Source organism: Pristiophorus japonicus, chromosome 3 (assembly GCF_044704955.1).
Source record: "Pristiophorus japonicus isolate sPriJap1 chromosome 3, sPriJap1.hap1, whole genome shotgun sequence".
Taxonomy (NCBI): domain Eukaryota; kingdom Metazoa; phylum Chordata; class Chondrichthyes; family Pristiophoridae; genus Pristiophorus; species Pristiophorus japonicus.
In genome coordinates this window covers 38,635,583-38,651,474 of record NC_091979.1, presented here as the reverse complement: position 1 = coordinate 38,651,474, position 15,892 = coordinate 38,635,583, and positions in this window count along the sequence as shown.

The following is a 15,892-nucleotide window of genomic DNA, read 5'->3' as shown; positions in this document are numbered from 1 at the left end:
GTTGATTTATTGATGTATTTATCATTTATTATGATGATGGCTCTTTATTTGTAAAACTGAAGTGTTTAATGTTTGTAAACTTCCCTTTAAACCCCACCTCCCCATTCCCTACGCCTGATTTGTAACCTACGCCTGATTTTCTAAAGTGTAGACAAGGTTTTTTCGAGCGTACAAAAATCTTCACTTACTCCATTCTAAGTTAGTTTGGAGTAAGCTTTCACTGCCGAAACTTTGAAACAGGCGTAAGTGGCCAGACACGCCCCCTTTTGAAAAAAAAATTCTGTTCCAAAGTGAAACTGTTCGAACTGACTAGAACTGGAGCAAACTAAATGACGAGAATTCCGATTTCTAAGATACTCCGTTCTACACCAGTTGCTCCTAAAAATTAGGAGCAAATCATGTGGAAACTTGGGGCCTATATGGGTAGAGCTGCAGAACACCAAAGGGCAAAAAACGTTAGTGGGAGTTGTGTACAGACCTCCAAACAGTAGTAGTGATGTTGGGGAGGGCATCAAACAGGAAATTAGGGGTGCATGCAATAAAGGTGCAGCAGTTATCATGGGTGACTTTAATATGCATATAGATTGGGCTAACCAAACTGGAAGCAGTACGGTGGAGGAGGATTTCCTGGAGTGCATAAGGGATGGTTTTATAGACCAATATGTCGAGGAACCAACTAAGGGGGTGGCCATCTTAGACTGGGTGTTGTGTAATGAGAGAGGATTAATTAGCAATCTCGTTGTGCGAGGCCCCTTGGGAAAGAGTGACCATAATATGGTGGAATTCTACATTAGGATGGAGAATGAAACAGTTAATTCAGAGACCGTGGTCCAGAACTGAAAGAAGGGTAACTTTGAAGGTATGAGGCGTGAATTGGCTAGGATAGATTGGCGAATGATACTTAAGGGGTTGACTGTGGATGGGCAATGGCAGACATTTAGAGACTGCAATGAACTACAACAATTGTACAACCCTGTCTGGCATAAAAATAAAAAAGGGAAAGTGGCTCAACCGTGGCTATCAAGGGAAATCAGGGATAGTATTAAAGCCAAGGAAGTGGCAAACAAATTGGCCAGAAATAGCAGTGAATCCGGGGACTAGGAGAAATTTAGAACTCAGCAGAGGAGAACAAAGGGTTTGATTAGGGCAGGGAAAATAGAGTACGAGAGGAAGTTTGCAGGGAACATTAAGATGGACTGCAAAAGTTTCTATAGATATGTAAAGAGAAAAAGGTTAGTAAAGACAAACGTAGGTCCTCTGCAGTCAGAATCAGGGGAAGTCATAACGGGGAACAAAGAAATGGCAGACCAATTGAACAAGTACTTTGGTTCGGTATTCACTAAGGAGGACACAAACAAACTTCCGGATATAAAAGGGGTCAGAGGATCTAGTAAGAAGGAGGAACTGAAGGAAATCCTTATTAGTCGGGAAATTGTGTTGGGGAAATTGATGGGATTGAAGGCCGATAGATCCCCAGGGCCTGATGGACTGCATCCCAGAGTACTTAAGGAGGTGGCCTTGGAAATAGCAGATGCATTGACAGTCATTTTCCAACATTCCATAGATTCTGGATCAGTTCCTATGGAGTGGAGGGTAGTCAATGTAACCCCACTTTTTAAAAAAGGAGGGAGAGAGAAAACAGGGAATTATAGACCGGTCAGCCTGACATCGGTAGTGGGTAAAATGATGGAATCAATTATTAAGGATGTCATAGCAGCACATTTGGAAAGAGGTGACATGATAGGTCCAAGTCAGCATGGATTTGTGAAAGGAAAATCATGCTTGACAAATCTTCTGTAATTTTTTGAGGATGTTTCCAGTAGAGTGGACAAGAGAGAACCAGTTGATGTGGTGTATTTGGACTTTCAGAAGGCTTTCGACAAGGTCCCACACAAGAGATTAATGTGCAAAGTTAAAGCACATGGGATTTGGGGTAGTGTGCTGACGTGGACTGAGAACTGGTTGGCAGACAGGAAGCAAAAAGTAGGAGTAAATGGGTACTATTCAGAATGGCAGGCAGTGACAAGTGGGATACCGCAAGATTCTGTGCTGGGGCCCCAGCTGTTTACATTGTACATTAATGATTTAGACGAGGGGATTAAATGTAATATCTCCAAATTTGCGGATGACACTAAATTGGGTGGCAGTGTGAGCTGCGAGGAGGATGCTATGAGGCTGCAGAGCGACTTGGATAGGTTAGGTGAGTGGGCAAATGCATGGCAGATGAAGTATAATGTGGATAAATGTGAGGTTATCCACTTTGGAGGTAAAAACAGAGAGACAGACTATTATCTGAATGGTGACAGATTAGGAAAATGGGAGGTGCAACATGACCTGGGTGTCATGGTACATCAGTCATTGAAGGTTGGCATGCAGGTACAGCAGGCGGTTAAGAAAGCAAAATGGCATGTTGGCCTTCATAGCGAGGGGATTTGAGTACAGGGGCAAGGAGGTGTTACTACAGTTGTACAGGGCCTTGGTGAGGCCACACCTGGAGTATTGTGTACAGTTTTGGTCTCCTAACTTGAGGAAGGACATTCTTGCTATTGAGGGAGTGCAGCGAAGGTTCACCTGACTGATTCCCGGGATGGCGGGACTGACCTATCAAGAAAGACTGGATCAACTGGGCTTGTATTCACGGAGTTCAGAAGAATGAGAGGGGATCTCATAGAAACGTTTAAAATTCTGATGGGTTTAGACAGGTTAGATGCAGGAAGAATGTTCCCAATGTTGGGGAAGTCCAGAACCAGGGGTCACAGTCTAAGGATAAGGGGTAAGTCATTTAGGACCGAGATGAGGAGAAACTTCTTCACCCAGAGAGTGGTGAACCTTTGGAATTCTCTACCACAGAAAGTTGTTGAGGCCAATTCACTAAATATATTCAAAAAGGAGTTCGATGTAGTCCTTACTACTGGGGGATCAACGGGTATGGCGAGAAAGCAGATGCATTCGTTATAATCTACCAAAATACTCTGGACTCTGGGGAGGTACCAGCGGATTGGAAAGCAGCTAATGTAATGCCTCTGTTTAAAAAAGGGGGCAGACAAAAGGCAGGTTAGTTTAACATCTGTAGTGGGGAAAATGCTTGAAACTATCATTAAGGAAGAAATAGCGGGACATCTAGTTAGGAATAGTGCAATCAAGCAGACGCAACATGGATTCATGAAGGGGAAATCATGTTTAACTAATTTACTGGAATTCTTTGAGGATATAATGAGCATGGTGTATAGAGATGTACCGATGGATGTGGTGTATTTAGATTTCCAAAAGGCATTCGATAAGGTGCCACACAAAAGATTAGTGCAGAAGATAAAGGTACGTGGAGTCAGAGGAAATGTATTAGCATGGATAGAGAATTGGCTGGCTAACAGAAAGCAGAGAGTCGGGATAAATGGGTCCTTTTCAGGTTGGAAATCGGTAGTTAGTGGTGTGCCACAGGGATCGGTGCTGGGACCACAACTGTTTACAATATACATAGATGACCTGGAAGAGGGGACAGAGTGTGGTGTAACAAAATTTGCAGATGACACAAAGATTAGTGGGAAAGCGGGTTGTGTAGAGGACACAGAGAGGCTGCAAAAAGATTGAGATAGGTTAAGCAAATGGGCTAAGGTTTGGCAGATGGAATACAATGTCGGAAAGTGTGAGGTCATCCACCTTGGGAAAAAAAATAGTAAAAGGGAATATTATTTGAATGGGGAGAAATTACAACATGCTGAGGTGCAGAGGGACCTGGGGGTCCTTGTGCATGAATCCCAAAAAGTTAGTTTGCAGGTGCAGCAGGTAATCAGGAAGGCGAATGGAATGTTGGCCTTCATTGCCAGAGGGATGGAATACAAAAGCAGGGAGGTCCTGCTGCAACTGTACAGGGTATTGGTGAGGCCGCACCTGGAGTACTGCGTGCAGTTTTGGTCACCTTACTTAAGGAAGGATATACTAGCTTTGGAGGGGGTACAGAGACGATTCACTTGGCTGATTCTGGAGATGAGGGGGTTACCTTAGGATGATAGATTGAGTAGACTGGGTCTTTACTCGTTGGAGTTCAGAAGGATGAGGGGTGATCTTATAGAAACATTTAAAATAATGAAAGGGATAGACAAGATAGAGGCAGAGAGGTTGTTTCCACTGGTCGGGGAGACTAGAACTAGGGGGCACAGCCTCAAAATACGGAGGAGCCAATTTAGAACCGAGTTGAGAAAGAATTTCTTCTCCCAGAGGTTTGTGAATCTGTGGAATTCTCTGCCCAAGGAAGCAGTTGAGGCTAGCTCATTGAATGTATTCAAGTCACAGATAGATAGATTTTTAACCAATAAGGGAATTAAGGGTTACGGGGAGCGGGCGGGTAAGTGGAGCTGAGTCCACGGCCAGATCAGCCATGATCTTGTTGAATGGCGGAGCAGGCTCGAGGGGCTAGATGGCCTACTCTTGTTCCTAATTCTTATGTTCTTATGTTCTTATGAAAGGGGTACTGAAGTTGCATGTTCAGCCATGAACTCATTGAATGGCGGTGCAGGCTCGAAGGGCCGAATGGCCTACTCCTGCACCTGTTTTCTATGTTTCTATGTTTCTATGGAAGCACACCCGGACAGCCACGGAAGCATCTGCAGACCCTGAAGTGATGCCACGTGAGTAAAGCTTACACCATTGCATGATGTAAAGGCAATAGATGCCACACCCACTCATATCCGAACAATCATATATGATAGATGATTTCTAAAATTGTCCTCGAAATAATGCTGGCCTAATGAAAATCATTGCAATGCAAATGTGTTGATGGTCATGAAATGTGATGTCTTTGATGATTTTGATAGCGGTGGTGCTTTTGCCGTGTATATGCGGTGTGTTGCGCTGGGCTCACCTTGTGACCCTCGCAACCCCTTCTCCTTTAATAATCTCATTTGTGTTTTGCAGCTCAGCCAGCTGCATGGCCCCAGGCAAGATCACAGAGGCCAGAAGGCGGGGGCGTGGGGCCCGCCTCTCCGGATGATCCTACATCTGCTGCTGAGGAGCTACGATTCTCGCCCGTCAATCCGCTGGGTCTGTTCTCCATGGATGAGAGTGCGGACTTCGAGGAACCTGCATCGCCACGCTCCAAAAGCCATTCTACCCCAAGACCATCTCGTGGTCCTCCGGTCATTCCCGCCTTCACTCTGGAGGTATCGGCCCCAAGCACCTCTCCACAGTGCACCCCATTTGTCGCCAGGATAGTACTGACCCCACGGAGGCCTCGTGGACACGGCAGGTCTGGTCCACGAGCGCCATATGAGAGCGGAGAGATGTTCCAGTTGTCCAGGAGGACTGTAGACATTGGTGACCAGCTCATCGAAGCATTGGGAAGCATATCCCAACAGCTGGCCACCATGACTGAGTACATTCCACGGATGGTAGAGGCCCTGGATGCGATAGCCAGGAACACTGCTGCCACAGGCCTCCCAGTGACCCCTGAGCGCAGCACTCCACCCCTCGGTTCCGTACCACCACTGCAAACGACAGATGAGAGCAAGGACCAAGATCCTGCTTCTGCATCAGAGAATGTTGCCCCCTTGACACCCCCCACTCCCGTACCCAAGCAACCACCGCCACTGCCTTCATCCCCCGCAATGAGGCACCGCCTGAGGAGCTCCTCGGCCAGGCACCATGGAGAAAGGAGGGGAAGGGGTAGAGGTGGGGAGAAGTAGGGGAGCGAGGGAAGGAAAGTGAGGTTCATGTGTTATATCTCATAGAAACATAGAAACATAGAAAATAGGTGCAGGAGTAGGCCATTCGGCCCTTCTAGCCTGCACCGCCATTCAATGAGTTCATGGCTGAACATTCAACTTCAGTACCCCATTCCTGCTTTCTCGCCATACCCCTTGATCCCCCTAGCAGTAAGGACCTCATCTAACTCCTTTTTGAATATATTTAGTGAATTGGCCTCAACAACTTTCTGTGGTAGAGAATTCCACAGGTTCACCATTCTCTGGGTGAAGAAGTTCCTCCGCATCTCGGTCCTAAATGGCTTACCCCTTATCCTTAGACTGTGACCCCTGGTTCTGGACTTCCCCAACATTGGGAACATTCTTCCTGCATCTAATCTGTCTAACCCCGTCAGAATTTTATATGTTTCTATGAGGTCCCCTCTCATTCTTCTGAACTCCAGTGAATACAAGCCCAGTTGATCCAGTCTTTCTTGATAGGTCAGTCCCGCCATCCCGGGAATCAGTCTGGTGAACCTTCGCTGCACTCCCTCAATAGCAAGAATGTCCTTCCTCAGGTTAGGAGACCAAAACTGTACACAATACTCCAGGTGTGGCCTCACCAATGCCCTGTACAACTGTAGCAACACCTCCCTGCCCCTGTACTCAAATCCCCTTGCTATGAAGGCCAACATGCCATTTGCTTTCTTAACCGCCTGCTGCACCTGCATGCCAACCTTCAATGACTGATGTACCATGACACCCAGGTCTCTTTGCACCTCCCCTTTTCCTAATCTGTCACCATTCAGATAATAGTCTGTCTCTCTGTTTTTACCACCAAAGTGGATAACCTCACATTTATCCACATTATACTTCATCTGCCATGCATTTGCCCACTCACCTAACCTATCCAAGTCGCTCTGCAGCCTCACAGCATCCTCCTCGCAGCTCACACTGCCACCCAACTTAGTGTCATCCGCAAATTTGGAGATACTACATTTAATCCCCTCATCTAAATCATTAATGTACAGTGTAAACAGCTGGGGCCCCAGCACAGAACCTTGCGGTACCCCACTAGTCACTGCCTGCCATTCTGAAAAGTACCCATTTACTCCTACTCTTTGCTTCCTGTCTGACAACCAGTTCTCAATCCATGTCAGTACACTACCCCCAATCCCATGTGCTCTAACTTTGCACATCAATCTCTTGTGTGGGACCTTGTCGAACGCCTTCTGAAAGTCCAAATATACCACATCAACTGGTTCTCCCTTATCCACTCTACTGGAAACATCCTCAAAAAATTCCAGAAGATTTGTCAAGCATGATTTCCCTTTCACAAATCCATGCTGACTTGGACCTATCATGTCACCTCTTTCCAAATGCACTGCTATGACATCCTTAATAATTGATTCCATCATTTTACCCACTACCGATGTCAGGCTGACCGGTCTATAATTCCCTGTTTTCTCTCTCCCTCCTTTTTTAAAAAGTGGGGTTACATTGGCTACCCTCCACTCCATAGGAACTGATCCAGAGTCAATGGAATGTTGGAAAATGACTGTCAACGCATCCACTATTTCCAAGGCCACCTCCTTAAGTACTCTGGGATGCAGTCCATCAGGCCCTGGGGATTTATCGGCCTTCAATCCCATCAATTTCCCCAACACAATTTCCCGGCTAATAAGGATTTCCCTCAGTTCCTCCTCCTTACTAGACCCCCCGACCCCTTTTATAACCGGAAGGTTGTTCGTGTCCTCCTTCGTGAATACCGAACCAAAGTACTGGTTCAATTGGTCCGCCATTTCTTTGTTCCCCGTTATGATTTCCCCTGATTCTGACTGCAGGGGACCTACATTTGTCTTTACTAACCTTTTTCTCTTTACATATCTATAGAAACTTTTGCAATCCGTCTTAATGTTCCCTGCAAGCTTCTTCTCATACTCCATTTTCCCTGCCCTAATCAAACCCTTTGTCCTCCTCTGCTGAGTTCTAAATTTCTCCCAGTCCCCAGGTTCGCTGCTATTTCTGGCCAATTTGTATGCCACTTCCTTGGCTTTAATACTATCCCTGATTTCCCTTGATAGCCACGGTTGAGCCACCTTCCCTTTTTTATTTCTATGCCAGACAGGAATGTACAATTGTTGTAGTTCATCCATGCGGTCTCTAAATGTCTGCCATTGCCCATCCACAGTCAACCCCTTAAGTATCATTCGCCAATCCATCCCAGCCAATTCACGCCTCATACCTTCAAAGTTAGCCTTCTTTAAGTTCTGGACCATGGTCTCTGAATTAACTGTTTCATTCTCCATCCTAATGCAGAATTCCACCATATTATGGTCACTCTTCCCCAAGGGGCCTCGCACAACGAGATTGCTAATTAATCCTTTCTCATTACATAACACCCAGTCTAAGATGGCCTCCCCCCCTAGTTGGTTCCTCGACATATTGGTCTAAAAAACCATCCCTTATGCACTCCAGAAAATCCTCCTCCACCGTATTGCTTCCAGTTTGGTTAGCCCAATCTATGTGCATATTAAAGTCACCCATTATAACTGCTGCACCTTTATTGCACGCATACACCATCTGGGTGTATGCAACTTGTTGTAATGTATGGGGGGAGGGGACCACGCTCCTGCTTTGCCTTTGTATTCTGTGTTGCTGGACATGTTGAACATTTGATTGATGTCAATGGTGGAAAAAGTGGGATGTGGGCAGGGGTTGGGTGTTTTTGCCTGTGATATTTATGATTTCAGACCAATGTTGGGATAAAAACATTTTTATTGAACATAACCTTGTTGCGCATTGTCTCAAATAGCTGGACCGTTACACACTGGTGATTCCTTAACATAAAGGGTTAAATAAAACTTAACTTCAATCAATGTAAGCTTTAATTGGCACCAAGGTGATGGGCACCATTGATGTCTGAGCTGCACACACACAACAGTGTGTCAGCGTTGTCACTCACAGCAATGTTCTTTCAGGCAAATCTTTCAGATATCAGCTCCTCACGTAAGAGTCTTGCAGCTATGTAGCCACCACGGGCCCTTTCCTGCGGTCTGGAGGGGGCTATGGGCATGGTTGCATAGCCAGCCTGATTGTCTGGCCCTAGCGTCCAGCCCCTCATATTCTTAGCCCCTCCTGATAACCAGATTGTGCAGCCTGGAGCATACGACTCCCAATTTACCTACTTGCTCAGGGTTGTATTGTAGCTCCCCTCCTGAGTGGTCCAGACATCTGAAGTGCTGTTTAAGCACAGTTATTGTTTTCTGGATCACATTGCGAGTGTCTCTGTGGCTCTGGTTGTATCGCTTCTCGGCCTCGGTGTGAGTGTCATGAAGGGGCTCATCTGCCAGGTGGCTAGGCCATATCGGTTATCACCAAACATCCAGCATTGTCCTTGTGGCTGACTCTTAAGGATGTCAGAGACAGCGCTCTCATGCAGGATGTGAGCCTCGTCGAAGGTGCCCGGACATTTGGCATTCACTGCCATGAAGGTCGACAACTAGTTGGACCTTCAGGGAGTGAAATCCTTTTCTGTTACGAAAACGCTCAGGATCCTGAGAAGGTGGCCGCATGGCGATGTGAATGCACTGTATAGTTCCCAGCACCCTGGGGAACTTAGCAATGTGGTAGAATGCTCCAGCCCTGTCAGTATGAGCCTCCGTGGTCATGGGGAAGCTGACAAAGTCCATCCTTATCACGTATAGGGCCTCCGTGACCTGGTCTAATGTAGTGATGGGTTGCATGGTGAGACAGAGGGCAAATCTCGACCACAGAGGCCCGAAAGGAACCGGACGCGTAGAAAGACAGTACCGTGGTGACTTTGACCTCAACCGACACTGATGTCCTGATGGCAGGCTGCATATGTGGCCTGATGAGCTCACATATTTCATTGATCACCACCTTGTGGAAGGGCAGTCTCCGAAGGCAGGTGTGGTCGGAGGCGTCAAGGTAAGCCCTCTTTTCCCTGTACTTGCGGGGTGTGTAAGCTCCTCATTTTTGTACATCTTAAATTGGGGACATAATGATGTGCATCACACATTGAGCCACCTGCACTCTGCAGGCTGAGAAATGGCTGGTCCCTTTGCAATGAAAGTATAATAGCGATTGATCAGAAGCAATAATTTCCTCATTAAAATACACCTAGAGTAAACCCCCAAAATCCAGAGTCTGAAAATATGTCTGTTGAGATGGTCACTTCACCTGAGAAGAACTCCAGAGTCAATGCAAACCCCCCCCCGAACTGGAAGCAGCCTTTTGAATGAAGCGACCTGCGATTTAAAAATGGCAGCCACACCGCTGCCGTTCGTTCAGAACAGTTCCACTTTTTCCGGGTGTTTTTTTGGGCGAGCGATATGTGTGCGAGGTGGTGAAAGTGACAGTGGCCAATCTCCTGGGCGTTAGTTTCGGCAAATTTACTCTTTATGACAAAGAAAATGGACGGGCGGTGTTATTGAATCTCAGCGTTAATTCCGGGCGGAAAGTAACCCTAGGTGATATTATGGGCGTTGATCTTGCCCTTTCTGATGATTCCGCCCCAAAAAAATGGGCGGGCGGTAATATTTTTTTCCGGCGTTACGCACATGGGGAAAGTAACGCTCGGCGATAAATTTCTGAAAAATGCTCGTCAGTTTCCATTTTGTGGAAACAATGGGCGATATCTGGGCGTTATACCTCATTTCAGCGGTAAAATGGACATTAAGTGGGCATTAAGAATGCAAAAAACATGGAAAGTCTAGCCTCATGTGTATCATGGAGCAGATCTGTGCATGTTAAAACATAGTTTCAATGCTTGGACCACTGTGGGAGGGTGGGGTGGGGATTTGAAGTACATTCTGGAAATAATTGACAAATTAATTGTGTTTTATAGCATGCTACACCATGGCCCAGAAATCCCTCTTTCTCCTTCCCGCAGCCGTTAGAATGGATTTTAGAAAAAAGATGCCCACCTACCTGAAGCTACTGCGCACACGACGTGAGATCCCAGTCCAGAGGCCTCTCCTGACTGTGCGTTACAGCGCGTGCATGTCAGGACGTGCGCAGGCTTGGAGCTGGAGTCACATGGCTCTGGGCAGCCAATCGGGTGTAGTATATTCTCATTCATAATAATGGGAACTCCGTAAGTTGGAATTCCCATTATTATGAATGAGAACCCCCCCTCCCCCCCAAACACAAATAACCAATAATAAAAGATAGAAAAAATGCACAACATATTTTTATTTATTTAAATTAAAGTTATTTATGTATTTAAAAAATATATACTTTTCCAATTTTTAAAAAGGTTTTTTAAATTATGTTTTAAAATAAACTTATCATAGTGGGAAGGGTTTTTAACAATAACATATGTGTAAAAATGTTTATTTTGCAGTGTTTTTGTGTGTTTTAAGACTCTTACACCTGTAAAAGTAGGCTATGCGCCTGCTTTTATCAGGCGCAAGAGTTTTAAGGACATTTGCTGGGCAAGATATGAGTAAATCCTGCTATCTTGCCCATGCAAGTGTTCTCATTCACGAGATCTGTCAAGCCAGAAACTTGACAGATCGGAAAAGCCGGTTTTCAGCGCATGCACGTTGTGCGCTGAAAACCAGCTTTCCCGATGCATTCCCGGGTCCGTAGAAACTCCGTACGGACCCGGGGAGGCTGGGATTTCCAATCTCCATGAACATCGGGAAGATGAAAGATGAAGCTGAGGGGAGGGCACACAATCATTCAGCAGCTCAGTAGCTAGTGCTTCAGTGGGCCTGCTGCATCAGGCACTAGTTGAGGACTACAGGGTAGAATTTTCACAAGTCTTCTGCCAATTTCCCGCCATAACTTTGGCGGAATATCAGCAGGATTCCCGGAGAAATCACATAAATGCATTCCCATATTCTCCAGGGGTTTCCACCCATCCACTGCCGAAATGACAGCAGGAGATCAGGGGAACCCCTGTGGGAATTCCAGGTACATCGCTTCTGCCTTGTGCCAAGTCCACATGGCTGCTTCTGTGCACTTGTACAAAAAAAAGGCCACTTTCATCTGCATTAAACATGTCTTTAGACTTACAATGGGACAGAAATGGGGAATTTTATCACAACCAGTTGTTGGTGCTTTGTGTCAGAATGTTGTAGTGCTGAGGGAGTGCTGCACTGTCAGAGGTGCCGTCTGTCGGATGAGATGTTAAACTGAGATCCCGTCTGTTATGTATGCAACCCTATGTAACCAGTATTCTACCGCCACCAGAGGGCATATCTATTGGAGTCCCAAGGGATCCCAGCATCCCTTGGGAGCACTGTATATAAGCAGGCCTTCCATGCTGTACCAGCACTCTGGAGTTAGAATAAAGAGACACTGTCTGCTCTCTCAAGTGGACGTAAAAGGTCCCATGGCACTATTTCGAAGAAGAGCAGGGGAGTTCTCCCCAGTGTTCTGGCCAATATTTATCCCTCAATCAACATAACAAAAAAAACCTAGATGATCTTGTCATTATCATATTGCTGTTTGTGGGAGCTTGCTGTGGACAAATTGGCTGCCACGTTTCCTACATTACAACAGTGACAACACGTGAAAAGGTACTTAATTGGCTATAAAGCACTTTGAGGCATCCGGTGCTGGTGAAATGCGCTATATAAATGCAAATCTTTCTTTCCTTCTTTCTCCGTATTTGGACTTGAACTTGATTGCATGGCCGTTCTTAAAGTGACCAATCCGGGATGTAGAAATAGGTTTGGTTCCAAAGTCTTCTGCAAATTCGTTTGCTTTTTTTACAAGCAAGTCGTGTTCAGCTAGTCCGGGATGATTAGCCTTATTATGTTCAGAAGACTGTATATTGTAAGCTCAAACTGTTGTGACCTTGGTCTCTTTAATGTAACTCCAGAGTGAGGAAGCAGCATGGTAGACTGCCTTTTATACCTGCTTGCCCAGGATGTGCAGGTGACCCTTGGGTCTCCCACAGGTGCGCCCCCCGGTGGCAAGTTTACACATTGGTAATGCTTACATACATAACATCATTCCCCCCCAAAGTCTTAGATACAAGTTATTTACAAGTTGAGGCGATCCGGGGCTCTGCGTTCCCAGGTTGATCGCCTGAGTTGAAGTCCTGGCATGGGTGAGTCGGTCGGATCATTGCTGCACTGCAGTGCGGCTGGTCTGATCGGAATGTCAGGCATGGTGGGTTCATGCTCGTGGTTGACCACGAGGTCGATTGCTGGTTGGGTGTGTGTGGGTGGATCAATGATAGTAATGTCCTCTTCAAACTGTTCTTGGTTGTCAGTGAATCGCAGTTTGGTCTGATCCAAATGCTTTCTGCACATTTGTCCATTCAAACGTATGACAACAAACACTCCATTCCCCTCGTTGGCTAACACAGTGCCAGCAACCCATTTGGGACCATGACCATAATTAAGAACAAACACAGGGTCATTAACCTCAATGTCACGCGATACAGCCGCGCGATCGTGGTACACGTTATGCCGGTGACGCCAGGTTTCTACATGATCATTGAGATCCGGGTGGACTAAGGAGAGCCTGGTTTTGAGTGCTCTCTTCATTAGCAATTCTGCAGGGGGAGCCCCGGTAAGTGAGTGGAGTCATGTGCGGTAGCTGAGCAGAATCCAAGATAACTGGGTCTGCAGGGAACCGTCCGTCACGCATTTTTAAGCTCTGCTTGATGGTTTGAACTGACTGTTCCGCTTGACCATTGGATGTGGGTTTAAACGGCGCAGACCTGACATACTTGATGCCATTGCGGGTTATGAATTTGTTGAATTCCGAGCTGGTGAAACATGGTCCATTGTCACGAACAAGGAAGTCGGGCAAACCATGGGTGGTGAACACGGCCCGGAGGCTTTCAATGGTGGCAGTGGACGTACATGACGACATTATTATACATTCAATCCATTTAGAGTAAGCGTCCACTGCTACTAGGAACATCTTTCCTAGAAAGGGGCGAGCGAAATCTGCGTGGACCCTGGACCATGGTTTGGAGGGCCATGACCACAGACTTAGTGGGGCCTCCCTTGGTACATTGCTCAACTGTGAGCAAGTGTTACATTGGTGTACGCATGACACTAATTCCGAGTAAAAGCCAGGCCACTAAACGTGCGACCTGGTGACAGCCTTCATCATGACTATGCCTGGTTGGGTACTGTGAAGGTCGCGTATAAACGTTTCCCTCCCTTTTTTTGGTAAAACTACATGTTTCCCATCGGAGCAGTCCGAATGGATGGACATTTCATCCTTGCGTCGGTGGAATGGCTTAATTTCATCTTGCATTTCCCCGGGAACCACTGACCAGCTCCCATTGAGGACGCAGCTTTTTACCAGTGATAGCACAGGGTCCTGGCTAGTCCAGGTCCTGATCTGGTGAGCTATGACGGGTGACCCCTCACTCTCAAAAGCATCCATTACAAGAAGCAAATCTGTGGGTTGCGCCATTTCCACCCCGATGGTAGGCAATGGTAGCCGACTGAGGGCATCAGCACAGTTCTCAGTGCCTGGTCTGTGGCGGATTACATAGTCATACGCAGATAACGTTAGTGGCCATCTTTGGATGTGGGACGAAGCATTGGTGTTAATACCTTTGCTTTCTGAGAACAGCGAAATGAGCGGCTTGTGGTCAGTTTCGAGCTCGAACCGGAGCCCAAATAAATATTGGTGCATTTTCTTAATGACGTACACACATGCTAATGCTTCTTTCTCAACCATACTGCAGGCTCTTTCAGCCTTAGATAAGCTTCTGGATGCCTATACAACCGGTTGCAGTTTGCCTGACACATTGGCTTGCTGTAACACATAACCGACCCCGTATGAAGATGCATCACAAGCTAGTACTAAACGTTTACACGGCTCATACAATACAAGTAACTTGTTAGAACATAGCAAGTTTCTGGCCTTTATAAAGGCTGTCTCTTGAGATTTACCCCAATCCCAGTCGTCGCCCTTGCGTAGCAATAAATGCAAGGGTTCCAGCAAAGTGCTCAACCCCAGTAGATAGTTACCAAAATAGTTAAGGAGTCCCAGGAACAAACGCAGCTCCATCACATTCTATGGTCTGGATGCATTCTTGATGGCCTCCGTCTTGGAGTACATGGGTCGGATGCCGTCCACTGCAATTTTTCTCCCGAAAAATTCGACCTCTGGTGCCAGGAAAACACACTTGGAGCATTTCAGCCTGAGTCCCACTCTGTCCAGTCGCTTTAGAACCTCTTCCAGGTTGTGCAAGTGTTCGGTGGTGTTGCAGCCAGTGATCAAAATGTCGTCTTGAAACACCACGGTGCGCGGAACCGATTTCAGCAGACTCTCCATGTTCCTCTGGAAGATGGCCGCAGTCGAGCTATTCCCAAAGGGGTATCTGTGGTATATGAACAATCCTCTGTGCGTGTTGATGCACGTCAATTTTTTCGAAGATTCAGCCGGTTCCTGTGTCATGTAAGCAGAGGTTAGATCCAGCTTGGTGAATGACTTCCTCCCTGCTGGTGTTGCGAACAGGTCACCTGCTTTGGGTAGTGGGTACTGGTCCTCTAATGAGACTCGGTTGATCGTTACCTTGTAATCCCTGTAGATTCTGACCGTCCCATCGCTTTTCAATGCCAGAACAATTGGACTGGCCCACTCATTGAACTCAACTGACGATATGCTCCCCTCTCGTTGAAGTCTGTCCAGCTCGATCTCTACTTTCTCTCGCATCATGTATGGAACCGCTCGGGCCTTGTGATGAATGGGTCGTGCATCAGGGACTAGAAGGATTTGCCCTTTGGTGCCTGTGAAGTTGCCGATGCTTAGCTCGAATAACAACGGAAATTTGTTTAGCACTTTGGCACATGAGGCGTCATCCATCGAAGACAGTGCTTTGATGCCGTCCCAGTTCCATCGGATCTTTCCTAGCTAGCTTCTGCCGAACAGCGTTGGGCCATCGCCTGGTACAATCCATAGTGGTAAATCATGCACAGCTCCATCTACGATTCCTTCACTGCCGCACTGCCAATGACTGGTATGAGCTCTTTGGTGTAAGTGCGCAGCTTGGTGTGGATCGGGCTTCGTTTTGGCCTTTGTGCCTTGTTGCCCCACAGTTTCTCAAAAGCCTTCTGGCTCATAATTGACTGACTCGTCCCGTGTCCAATTCCATGAAACTGGAATACCGTTTAATTTGACTTTTAACATTATCGGAGGGCTTTTGGTGTTGAAGGTGTGTACCCCATACACTTCCTCTTCAGCCTCAGGCTGAGCAGCCTCTCCTG